Genomic DNA, 13044 nt, shown 5'->3' with positions numbered 1-13044 from the left:
TCCCCGCTCCCCTATGGCTTAGTCTTTCAGGATCAAAGACACGGAGGGACCAGGCTCAGACACAAGACTGAACTGCAGCTCAACGGACTTGGATGTAAGGAGACATGTGGAACTTTCGGAGCACAGGACCCAAGTGAGACTTGGGGTTTTAGGGGCCAGGGTCCCTGTAGGAGAGAGTTCCATCTTTGTCAAGACCCTTCCCCACAAGCGGTAGGACAGCTTGTAAAATCTCAGGCTCTACACCGGCTGTGGTGCCACATACTTACAATCCCAGCTCTCAGAAGCTGAGGCAGGAGGATCACCATGAGTTTGTGTCTAACCTCAAACTACAAAGTGTGTCTGAGGCCAGCTGGACTACATAAGAAGACCCTGTCTCAACTCCAACACCAGGAGTTAAAACAAGGGCAGCGTGGCAAGGTGAGTCTGAGAATAAACCAGCGTCTTTTGAGACAGCTGGCGTGGACGTTTGCTCCAATTCCCACAAGCACAGCATACACTAGTGGGCACACCCTGACACACCTTACCAACAGACCCTGGCTCCAGCTGGTCTGGCTTGGTAAAGTGGCATCCTGAGGACTTTGCCCTTGGGAAAAGAGCCATATCAATAAGTAGAGTTAGCGGGATAGCCTCTGCCCTAGCAGCTGCAGTCTGGGCCTGTGGTTCTCAACTTCCCTTAAGGCCGCTTTTGTGGTTTTCAACCTTCCTAATGCTGCGGCCCTTTAATAAGCCCCTCATGCTGTGGTTACCCCAAACCATAAAATTATCTGGTCGCTGCTTTATAACTGTAATCTTGCTGCTGTTATGAATCGTAAATATCGGATACACAGGATACCAGATATGCCACCCCAGGGAAAGGGTCATTTGACCCCACAAAGAGGTCTGATCCACAGGCTGAGAACCACTGGTCTCGAGCCCTGCTAGTTTGGGAGATAATCTAGAAAGGATGTCCTTGTTGCTGCCTCATTTAGCGTCTGCCGGAACAAAAGCAGCACGCTGAACCAGTGATTGCTTTAGCAATAAACGCACAGGAAGAGACCCAGTTAAGAAAGAAAGGTTAAGGGGCTGGAGAGATGGCTAAGTGATTAAGAGCACTAGCTGCTCAGGCAGAGGACCTGGGTTCCCAGCACCCATGGCAGGGGCACAGGTCAAACCATCCGTAACTTCAGTTCCAGGGGATATAGACACACATTCAGGCAAAACACTCATATACATCAAATAAGACAAACAAATAGAAAAAAAGAAAAGTTAAAACCAAACCAAAAGAAAATTGGGTGTAGTGGTGCGTTCTAGTCATCCAAACACTCAGGGCGCTGAGGCAGGAGGACTTGAACTCGAAGTCAAGCCGGGCTGTGTAGTAAGATGGTGTTACAATACAATACAGAGTTGAATTTTTTTCGTTTTAAACAAGTTTATTTAAACAACAAGATGCTTGACTTGAAGGGAAAACTATCTAGGATCATTTTGTTCAAGAGTAATTTATCCCTCCTTAAAGACAGATTGCCCTACATGTAACAGCTACATACAAAAAAGTTATAAAATTGTCCTTGGTTTTACAATGATAAATGAAAAACATTAAAATTCTCCAATTGAACAAAGTGTGCAAGGATTTTGTGGTTGGGTTCTTTTGTTAAAACATTGAGAGCAAAATAACTTACTGGAATATAAAGATAAGAGCTGAATGAGCATGCCACTAATGGAGCAGGGGGATATTTTCACAGAGCCATACTTAACCCCAGACCACCTCCATCTGCTGTCAATCAAAACAGAACATGGGCCATTTAGTTTAAAAATGAAAAAAGAAAGAAAAGCACAATATGCTTGTGCACATACACCGGTTACTTTATGTACAATAAAGAAATGGGGGGGCTGGAGATTTGGCTTAGTGGTTAAGAGCTTTGCCTGCTCTTTCAAAGGTCATGAGTTCAATTCCCAGCGACCACATGTGCTCACAACCATCTGTAATGAGATTTGGTGCCATCTTCTGGCCTGCAGGGATACACGCATTCAGAACACTGAATACATAATAAATAAATTAATCTTAAAAAAAATCTTTAAAAAAAAAGAAATGGGGACAGGGAAATGAAAGAACAGAGAAAACTCTAGTGTAGTAGTCAGGATGTGGTGGAGGCAAACTGCGGCTTTCTAATTGCCAATGTATTCTTGGTCTATGACAAAATTCTGGAGTAAAGTTGCAGGTTCCCTTTTTAGTAGACACCTCCTGTCTGCTGCTGGAACACATCAATCGTATCTTCATCCTCCATTTCCAACTGTGCAGGTGTGTCTGTTTCATTGATTGACTGCCCATCAAACCGGAATCTGATCTGCCTCATTGACAAACCCTGTCGTTCACAATAGGCTTTCATTAATTTACTAAGTGGTGTATGCCTCTCCTATCCTGCCCCGCCACCTTCAGATTAATATGGTCGTTGTTCTCGGTCTTGACTCCTTCCTTGGGTGTCTGGTCGGCCGTGGCGCCACGTCAGAGTCTCCTCAGCTGCCGCTTCACAAAAGAGGCACCAGGTCTGCACTGAAGGAGCCCAGAGTTGAATTTTTAAAGGACTGGTTTGCTTTGATATGTCTGTGTGCTTGCCTGCTTGTCTGTATGTATACCCACGGAGGCCAGAAGAGGTGGTCAGTGCTCCTGGGGCTGGAGCTGCAGGTAGTTGTGAGCTACCTAAGCTGGGTGCTGGGAACTAAACTCAAATCCACTGCAAAATCAGTATGTGCCCTTAACTGCTGTGCCATCTCTCCTGCCCCTCATGTGATTTGGTTTAAAACAACAAAAACATAATAAATGGAAACATTTCAGGTCATCTATGGACTCGGCTGAAGAGATGAAGGCTGTGAAGAAACTTCCAAAGTTAAACAAAAAAATCACCTGTATCAGTTACTTCTTTCAGAGCTGTGGCAAACCCCTGGCAGAAGCACTGTAAGGGCAGAAGGGCTTCTTTCGGCTCAGTTTCAGAATGTCATGGCAGGGAAGGCGGGGCCATGCTTGTCACGGCGCGGGCACATGGTGGAGACCAGGAACCAGACAGCGTGGACCTGAACCAGAAACAAACCTTCAAGCGTTGCCTGAGAGACCACAGGAGGCACTTCTGATAGCTGGGTCGGCACTTCGAAGGTTCCATATCCTTCCAAAAAGAGTGCCAACAGCTGGGGAGAGAGTGTTCAAACACATGATCCTAAAACAAAAAACAAGAATAAAATTGATAAACAAACACCGGAGCCCGTGGGAGAGTTTTCACATTCACGCCCTAAGGCCATCTCTCAGGAGGCTGATGTCCCATGAGATGCCCTAGCAGGACCAGAAGTCAGGCCTGGGACTTCCTCCACACATCTCTTGAAGCCCAGAAGAGTGTCACACGTGATTAGTGAGCCAGTGCCAGGCCCCCAAACAGCCCCTCCCAACCTCTGGAAGCTGACATTGTAATGAGCAGCTGCCCCTCGGCTCTTTTACAGATAATGAGGACACGGACGTGGTGCCAAAATGATACAAGGTCAGGTGTGTCACAGAGGGCTGAACTTTTAGGGAGAGGGGCCGTCCACGTGGAGCCTGGGAGGAAAGATAGAGGCAGCGTATCTCATTTTTGGAAAAGGAAGTTCTAAGGAGAGCCACAGCCAAGGGCAAAGTCTCACGGCCAGAATGTCGTTGTAGTTGTGGAAGACGGGAATCATGTGTCTGAGCAGAGAGATGGAGACTGTTCAAGGGGATCAGAACAGTGGGAACGGTGAAGGTCATGGGCAGGATGAACATTTAACTATGAGCAGGATGGGCAGATCAGGATACTTGGGAGAATGTTCTGAGGGTTTTGAAGATCGACTGGCAGATGTGGACAGAGAGTTTGAGAGTTCATGGTCATTGGTGGAGAAAGGGAACAAGGGGGTCAGGACTCATGGAGGAGGAACCAATGGGACCCAGAATGCCCGCGAGATGTGAGAGCAGTCCAGAATGGCCCCTGCTGCTTCCTTGGATGCTAAGAAAGAGAGGAATGGGGTTGAGTGGTTTCCTCTGGCCATGTCTGGGCCATATCTGGGGACAGGAGAGGAAGCTGGCGAACAGGAGTGGAAACCAGAGCACATTGACTTACAGCCCTAGACCTAGCCAGGGATGAGGCGGGGCTGACTGGAGGAGGGGCTGACCAAGGAGGTCTCTTGGTCTCAGAGACTGGGAAGCCCGAACTGCATGTCCTAGACAGAGGACACTCAGTGCCAAACCTTGGTTATGGCACGGGCCTCTTCGTGCCTCTGGCCCCACTTGATAGGTCCTGGACACAAGTTCAAGATGTACACTGAGATGGATTATCATGGGTAAGAAGTTTATTAGAAGGGCTTAATGCCATGAATAGACAGACAGACAACATCAGGGACTCTGAGTTCAGGCTCCCAAGTGAGAGATAGACAACACACTGGAATCTCCGAAGAGAGGAATCAGACCCACATACCTTATCATAGCTTTCTGAGGAAGCGGGCTTCACAGTACAACCCCGCAGCCAGGACCTCTGATTCCCAGGCAGCCAGAAGGAGGGGAGAGGTGGGGAGCAGAATGTGTGGCTGGCTGTACCTGATTTGATGTAAACTCACTTCCCAAATGAAGGATCCGAACACCTGGAAGTCTGTTCACCGGAGATCCTCAGACAGTCGCCGCGCTGCCTGTGGGTGTCTCTGAGAGCAGAAGAACTGCAGGTGCTGTGGTCTGAGCAGCAGAATAGTCTGGATTCTAATGTCATATCTCCCGAGCTACATTGGGTTGAGACGGTGCAATTCATCCCTGACCTGCCCCTATCCTAGATACGGGACCCAGGCAGGCACCTCAGCTACTCTCGCCTTTAAGAAGGCTACAGGCCACCAATGTCTACATCTAGAACTTTCCCTGGGATAGGATGGCTAAGCAGAGCTGGGCTCTGGCAACAATGGGGTGGGATGAAGACTCACAGTCAAGAAGTACCCACATCCATTCATCCCCATCATCCCCACTCTTAGATTCATCTGCTTCCTATACAAGAGGTGGTCACCTCCCCTCACAGGCAGGGCAGCAGGCAGGGAGGAGTTCCCTCATCACCCCAAAGTTCAATCTCCCTGAACTATCTTCCCTGGGAAGTGAATGGGAAGCAATGTTTTATTCTTAAGGGTCTTTCTATCCAACTCAGTAGTCAGAGGTGTGTGCTGTGGATTATACTCATTGTTAATGAAAAGTTGATTGGCCAATAGATAGGCAAGAAGAGACTGAGTTCAAGAGCCAGACCAGGAGAATTCTGGGAAGAGGAAGGGCAGAGTCAGAGACTTGCCAGCCAGATGTACAGGGAGCAGGAGATGGACATGTCATGCTAATAAAGGTACTGCCATGTGGCAGAGCATAAATAAAGAATATTAGTTAACTTAAAATATAAGAGCTAGTTAGTAATAAGCCTGTGCTATTAGCCTAGCATTTATAGTTAATATAAGCCTCTATGTGGTAATTTGGGGAGCCGCTGCCAGGTATTGGAAACAGGCAGTCAGGACAGGAAATGTCCGATTACAGGTGTGAGCTGTCATTGTGAGCAAATACCCACAGAAACAGCACAAGGGAGGAAAGTGTTGCTTTGCTGATAGTTTCAAAGAGATTCCAGTGCATCATGGTGGGGAAGGTGTGGCGTTGTTGGAGGGCTTGGTTGCAACCTTCAAGACCCACCTCTAGTGTCCTGCTTCTGCCCATCAGACCCCATCTCCTTAAAGCTCCGGGCATGGCCTCTCAAAATAGCACCATAAACTGGAGACTGGGTGTTGAAAATATGAGCCTGTGGTGACATAACAGGTACCACGAAGTGACAGTCAGCACAGCAGGTGGCAACATTCACAGCAGCGACAGCTCCCTTCTCCAGAGCATCCGTACAAAGTGACAACAGACACAAGGAAAGTGGTTCACACGCTTGTGATTTGGAAAGGGTGACCACGAAACACTCCTGTGAGATTGATCACACTAACATCAGCATTGTCCTTAGACCAGATACAGGGATGTCACAGCAGGCAGATGGAGAGTGGAATCTAAACCCTGGTCTGTTTGCCACACGCATGTGCTGCTCTCTCTATGTTGTGGAGCATGCCACATGCATGATTTTGTAAACCCTGGGTGGGTGGGCACCGACATTATTCCCATCCCAAAGTCCTGCCCAGGGGCTTGGGGCTCCCTACCAGCTCTGGAGAGACATCCTGTGCTCTCTCACTTGCCTGGCTCCATGGCTTCCCTGGGGGAGGAACCGACACCTTCACCTTCAGTGGAGACCATTTATCTCATTGGAAGGAAAAGCGATGATATCAAAGCTGCTGTTCCTGGGAGTCCTGCCTCCATGCCCTGGAATTCTCTAGTAGCCCTTGGCTACCATGAAGCATCCACGACCTGTCGCCTAATTTCCTCTGGTGACAGGACTGTGCACAGTCTCAGCACCCTGGGAGGCAGAAGGCCCAGATTTCCTGCCAGGGCCCGAGATGGGTTCAGTTCCAAGGGTCTCCCTGAGGAGGTTGTGACCCGAGTACCTGGGCTCCACTCTAAAATCAGGGTTTCGTTTTATTATTATTTTTCTCCCTTTCTTTGCCTCTCTCTTAATTGGGATATTAAACCTAGGACCCCTTACAAGCAACGCAAGTATGCTACCACAGAGCCACATTCCCAGCCCCTCACTAGTGACTTCTCAGAAGAGCCACACCTTACCATCTCATTGCCAAATTGAGAGAGTCTAGGTGGGGGCTCTACCACTGAGCCACACCCCAGCCCCTCACTGGGGGATTCTAGGCAGGGCTCTACCACTGAGCCACATCCCAGCCCCTCACTGGGGGATTCTAGGCAGGGGCTCTACCACTGAGCCACACCCCAGCCCCTCACTGGGGGATTCTAGGCAGGGGTTCCACCACTGAGCCACACTCCCAGCCCCTAACTGGGGGATCCTAGGCAGGGGCTCTACCACTGAGCCACAGCCCAGCCCCTCACTGGGGGATTCTAGGCAGGGGCTCTACCACTGAGCCACACCCCAGCCCCTCACTGGGGGATTCTAGGCAGGGGCTCTACCACTGAGCTACGCCCCAGCCCCTCACTGGGACTGGCAGATTCTAGGAAAACATGCTATTGTTGAGCTACACCCAAAGTCTACTTTTAAATGTTTAAATTTTGTGGCAGTCTGTTACTCAGGATGGCTTTGAACTTACTTTGCTGCCCAAGTGGTCCTTGAATTTGTGATTCTTCTGCCTCGGCACCTGCACCACCGAGCTCTTTTTTTCTTTTAACTTTCTATTTTAAGGTAATTATAGATAGAGGAAGTTGCAACTGTAGAGCCTGGAGATCGGTGTGCCAGTCACCTGATTTACATAATTGCAGTACAGTATCCACAGCAGGGACCTCATGGTGGTGAGGTGTGTGCACAGCACAGTCAAGAGACAGAGTCACGCTGTGACCACAAAGACCCCTGCCCCCGGTGCTCAACCCTCCTTCGCCCCAGTCCTAGCGCCCTGGCGCCCTGGCAACCAGCTGTCTCACCTGCATCTCCACCATTCTGCTATCACTGTGGCCCTTTGAGGCCGACTCCCACTCTGTAAAAGACCTTCAGAATTACCAGAGCTTTTCATTCTCACAATGTCTCATCTTAAAAAACTGTGCTCAGTCTTTGAAAGTCTTATACATTTATAGGCTGTATATTGGCCAAGTCATCTCTCCAACTCCTGTGTCCTCTACCCAAATCCTCACAACTCAATGCATATCCTCCCCGCCCCCTCCCCCCAATCACTTTTTAGAGCTGGAGCGATGGCTTAGCAGTTAAGAGCACTTGCCTCCTCTTGCAGAGGACCTGGGTTCATTTCCCAGCACCTGCATCATGGCTCACAACCATCTGTAACTCTAGTTCCAGGAGATCCAACATCATCTTCTGGTCTCTGAAGGTCTGTATGCATGTGGTACACATATATACATGCAGACAAAATACTCATATACATATAATTAAAATATTTTTTGTTATTGTTTTGTATTTTTTTTAAAGATTTATTTATTATGTATACAACATTCTGCCTCCATGTATGCCCGCACACCAGAAGAGGGCGCCAGATCTCATTACAGATGGTTGTGAGCCACCATGTGGTTGCCAGGAATTGAACTCAGGACCTCTGGAAGAGCAGCCAGTGCTCTTAACCACTGAGCTATCTCTCCAGCCCTTGTTTTGTATTTTTTGAAACAGTGTTTCTTTATGTAGCCCTGGCTGTCTACTCACTCTGTAGACCAGGCTTGGCTTTGCACTCACAGAAATCCATCTGCCTCTGCCTCCAGAGTGCTAGGATTAAAACCATGCACCATCTCTACCCAGCATGCTGTTTTGGTTTTTGAGACAAACTCTCACGGTGTAATCCTGGGCTGGATAGAATTTGCTGTGTAGACCAGGCTGGCCTTGAACTCACTGAGAGACCCCTGCTTCTGCTGTGATTAAAGGCCTGGGTCACCACACCCAGTTTTTATTGCTTCAAGGTACAACCTCTGTATCTGCAAATTCCACAGCCACAGAGTCAACAACAAACCGTGGATTAAAAACATTTGAAAAAGTCAGGGAAGGTGGTGCACACCTGTAATCATAGTACTTGAGAGGCTGAGGGAGGAGGATTCCAGGTGAATTCCAGGGCAACCTGGCTCTACACAGATTATCTCAAAAAAAAAAAAACCAACAATTTTTTAAAAAAGAAAAACAGAAGCCAGGCTGTGGTAGTACACACCTTTAATCCTAGCACTTGAGGTGAATCTCTGTGAGTTCAAGGCCAGCCTGGTCTACAGAGCAAGTTTCGGGACAGCCAGGGCTACACTGAGTACTAAGAAACCCTGTTTCAAAAACCCAAAAATAAACAAACAAATAAAAATTGCAGGCAGGGATGCTAAAACTGTGTAAGCATAGTCTGTGTCATTGCTCCCTAACAATTGGCTTTGATAACTATTTGAGTTTGTTTTGCTTATTTTGTTCTGTTCTGGATCTCACTCTGTAGACCAGGCTGGCCTTGTACTCACAGAGATCTGCCTGCCTTTGCTTCCTGAGTGCTGGTATTAAAGGAATGTGCCACCACAGGCCAATAACAATTTACCTAGCATTTACAGCATGTTCTATATTATAATGGAATAATTTAATTAAAGCAGGCAGTGGAGGGTGGTATAACTCAGTGGTCAAGCATGTATGAGGCCGTGGGGTTAATTCCTAGGACCACAGTGAAATAAAAAAGTGAAATTGACAAAAATCTATACAATAAGGGGATGTGCATAAGTTGTATACAAAGTGTTTATACAATCAACATCAGCATTGGAAGACTTGACTTCCTGCAGAGGACCCTGGCCCAGTTGTCACAGATAATAAGGGTTGGCTGTATGCCATGCTACGGATGCAACTGGGTTTGTTTAATTTCCCATCCATCAAAAGGCGTATTCCTTCTTCCCAGTGTTTGGCTGCCACAAAGAAAGTAGCAATAAGTAATTTACAAAGGTTTCTCTACATAGGCATAGTTGTCTTCTTTATTGAGAACAAAATGCCTAGGAATATAATGACTATGTCAATGACAGGTACATTTCATTCAGCCTTTCAAGAAACTGACAAACCATCATCTGGGGTGGCTTGTAGCAGTATACAATTCCATCTGCAGTGTATGAATGATCCAGACTTCTGCATCCTCAACAGTGTTTGATACCATTGTCATCACCACCACCATCACCATCATCATCACCACCACCATCATCATCATCACCACCATCATCATCATCACCACCACCATCATCATCATCACCACCATCATCATCATCATCACCACCATCACCATCACCACCATCATCATCACCACCACCATCATCATCATCACCACCATCATCATCATCATCACCATCATCATCACCATCATCATCACCACCACCACCATCATCATCACCACCATCATCATCACCACCATCATCATCACCACCACCATCATCATCATCACCATCATCATCACCACCATCACCATCATCACCACCACCATCACCATCATCACCACCACCATCATCACCACCATCACCATCATCACCACCATCATCATCATCACCACCATCACCATCATCACCACCATCACCATCATCATCACCACCATCACCATCATCACCACCATCACCATCATCATCACCACCATCACCATCATCACCACCATCACCATCATCACCACCATCACCATCATCACCACCACCATCATCATCACCATCATCACCATCATCATCACCACCATCATCATCACCACCATCACCATCATCACCACCACCATCATCATCACCATCATCACCATCATCATCACCACCATCATCATCACCACCATCACCATCATCACCACCACCATCATCATCACCATCATCACCATCATCATCACCACCATCATCATCATCACCACCATCATCATCATCATCACCACCATCACCATCATCACCACCACCATCATCATCACCATCATCATCACCACCATCACCATCATCACCACCATCACCATCATCACCGCCATCACCATCATCACCACCATCACCATCATCATCACCACCATCACCATCATCACCACCACCATCATCATCGACAGCGTTGACATCATTGTCATCATAGTCATCTTCATCATCATCCTGGCATAGTAGTTCAGGGCTGTTCCCCAGCCCTTGTGAGGTAGAGCCAGGAGGATCAGGAGTTCAAGGTCATCCTCCCCTACATAACAGGCTTAAAGTCAATCTTGAATAAATGAGACTATGTATCAACATTATTACTGTTGTTGTGAGACAATGTCTCACTATGCAGCAGGCCTGAACTCATGACCCAATCCTTCTACCCTCATCTCCCAAGTGCTGGGATTGCACATTGTTCCTCCAAGCCCAGCTCAAAAGTTCAGTAATTTTTTTTTTCTTTGAGCTGTTCTGATAGCTTGTCACATCCTGGTGTGCATTTGCCTAATGCCTAATGGTGCTGAATGTCCTTCCTGGTGCTGATGGACCATCTGTGCATCTTCCTCAGTGAAAGGTCTCAAGTCATTTGCTCATTTCCTGACTGGGTTGACTTAACGAGTCATGGACCATACATTACATCCATTTAAAAAGGACACGTTGGTGGCAATGTACATGGATTTTTGTATTTATTTTATGTGTGGGTATTTTGTCTGTTTGTGTGTCTATGTGCTATAAGCACATATGGTGCCCTCAGAGGTCAGAAGAGGGCACTGAAATCCCCAGGGCTGGAGTTACAGATGGTCGTGAGATGCCATGTGGGTGCTGGGAATAGAACCTTCCTCTGCAAGATCAGCCAGTGCTCTTAACCACTGAGCCGTCTCTCCAGCCCCAGTTCAGTGGTTTAAAGTATATAAATGGAGTTGTGAAAGTAACACCATCTCCAAGTTTAGAACATTCGATCACCCCTAAACAATCCTGTCCCATTAGCATCCGTTCCCCATTTCCTCTCATTGCTCCCCACCCCTCCCCCAGCTAACCACTGAATCTGCATTCCTTTTCTGGACTTCTGACATTACTGGCATCCTGAATATGTGGTATCGTGTGCTTGGTGTCTTTCCTGTACTGCATTCAAAGTTCATTCAGATTGTTGCTTTATTTTCAGGGCTTCGCTCCTTTTTCATTGTCAAAGAATATTCCAGGGTCTGGATATGCCATGTTTTTGTTCCTTCAGTCTCGCTTGATGGACGACACCTGGCTGTTCCTACCCTTTGCCTTTCATGAGTAACACCGCCACAGCGTGCAATGCGTTTCTGGGTGGGCACATTCTCACTTCTCTTATATGCCTAGCCGGTGGGGGGGGGGAGGGGGGAGGAGCAGCAGCTCCCTGCTTCATCTCTGAACAACTGTTTTGAAGTGAGTGCTGGGACCATTTTATGTTCACACTAGCCACATATAAAACCTGTCATTTTTGCTCAAGCTCTCCAGCTTTTCATATGCCTACCACTTCTTGTTTTGGTGGTTTTTAATCAGTGTGTTCTGGTGACACTCCATTTTCATTTCCTAAAGGCTAGTGACCAGGGCCTTTCTCCGTTGACCACTCTCCCCCTGGTCTCGCCTCGCCCAGGCTGCTGACCTTGAACTGGCTGGGCAGTCAAGAATGACTTGGAAACTCTGTCCCCACCTTGAGAGCTGAGATTTCAGGAAATTTCAGCGCACCTAGACTATGCAGTGTTTTGGGATGAAACCTAGTGTTTCCTGAATGCTAGGCAGACACTATCAACTGAGCCACATCCCACCCTTAACAATTTTCTTATGATGTTTTTTTTTTTGTGTTTTTTTCAAGACAGGGTTTCTCTGTGGCTTTGGAGCCTGTCCTGGAACTAGCTCTTGTAGACCAGGCTGGTCTCGAACTCACAGAGATCCACCTGCCTCTGCCTCCCGAGTGCTGGGATTAAAGGCATGCGCCACCACCGCTTTTAAACCAAGTATTGCTTTCTTCCTGTTTTGTTAGCAGAACTGGGGCTTGCTGCGCAATTGCTGTACCATGAACCTGTCCCCTCATCCCTGAACGAAACATTCTCTTTCTTTCTATTTAATTTATTCTTCTCTCATATATTACTTCCCAACTGCAGTTTCTCCTCCCTCCACTCTTCCCAATGCCCCTGCCGCGGCCCCATTTCCCCTCTCTCGCAGACCCAGCGCTCCTTCTGAAAAGAGCAGGCCTCCTGGGGTCATCAACCAAACACAGCATAGCAAGGGACAAGACCAGGCACAAACCCTCATTTTAAAAAAAGGTTTATTTATTTTTATTTGCATTGGTGTTTTGCCTGTGTGTATGTCTGTGTGAGGGTGTCAAGGTACCCTGGAACTGGAGTTACAGTTGAGCTGCCATGTGGGTGCTGGGAATTGAACCCAGGTCCTCCGGAAGAGTAGCCAGTGCTCTCAACCCCTGAACTATCTCTCTAGCCCCCCACAAAATCTCATTTCTTTTTTGAGACAGGGTTTCTCTGTGCAGCCCTGGCTGTCCTGGAGCTTGCTCTGTAAACCAGGTTTTCTGCAAATTCAGAGGTCCACCTGCCTCTGCCTCCCAAATGCAGGGTTTAAAGATG

At 47.6% G+C, this 13044-nt stretch overlaps 1 pseudogene; it reads right to left on the bottom strand.

Moving 5' to 3' along the window:
- Positions 1 to 2204: 2204 nt before the first annotated feature.
- Positions 2205 to 2479, bottom strand: LOC121449971 (annotated as a pseudogene).
- Between the last annotated feature and the right edge of the window lie 10565 nt (positions 2480 to 13044).

Source organism: Microtus oregoni, unplaced genomic scaffold (genome assembly GCF_018167655.1).
Source record: "Microtus oregoni isolate MIOR12 unplaced genomic scaffold, Mior012 000006F_ref0000085, whole genome shotgun sequence".
Classification (NCBI taxonomy): domain Eukaryota; kingdom Metazoa; phylum Chordata; class Mammalia; order Rodentia; family Cricetidae; genus Microtus; species Microtus oregoni.
The sequence above is the reverse complement of the archived record's forward strand: the minus strand, read 5'-3'. Positions and strand labels throughout refer to the sequence as shown.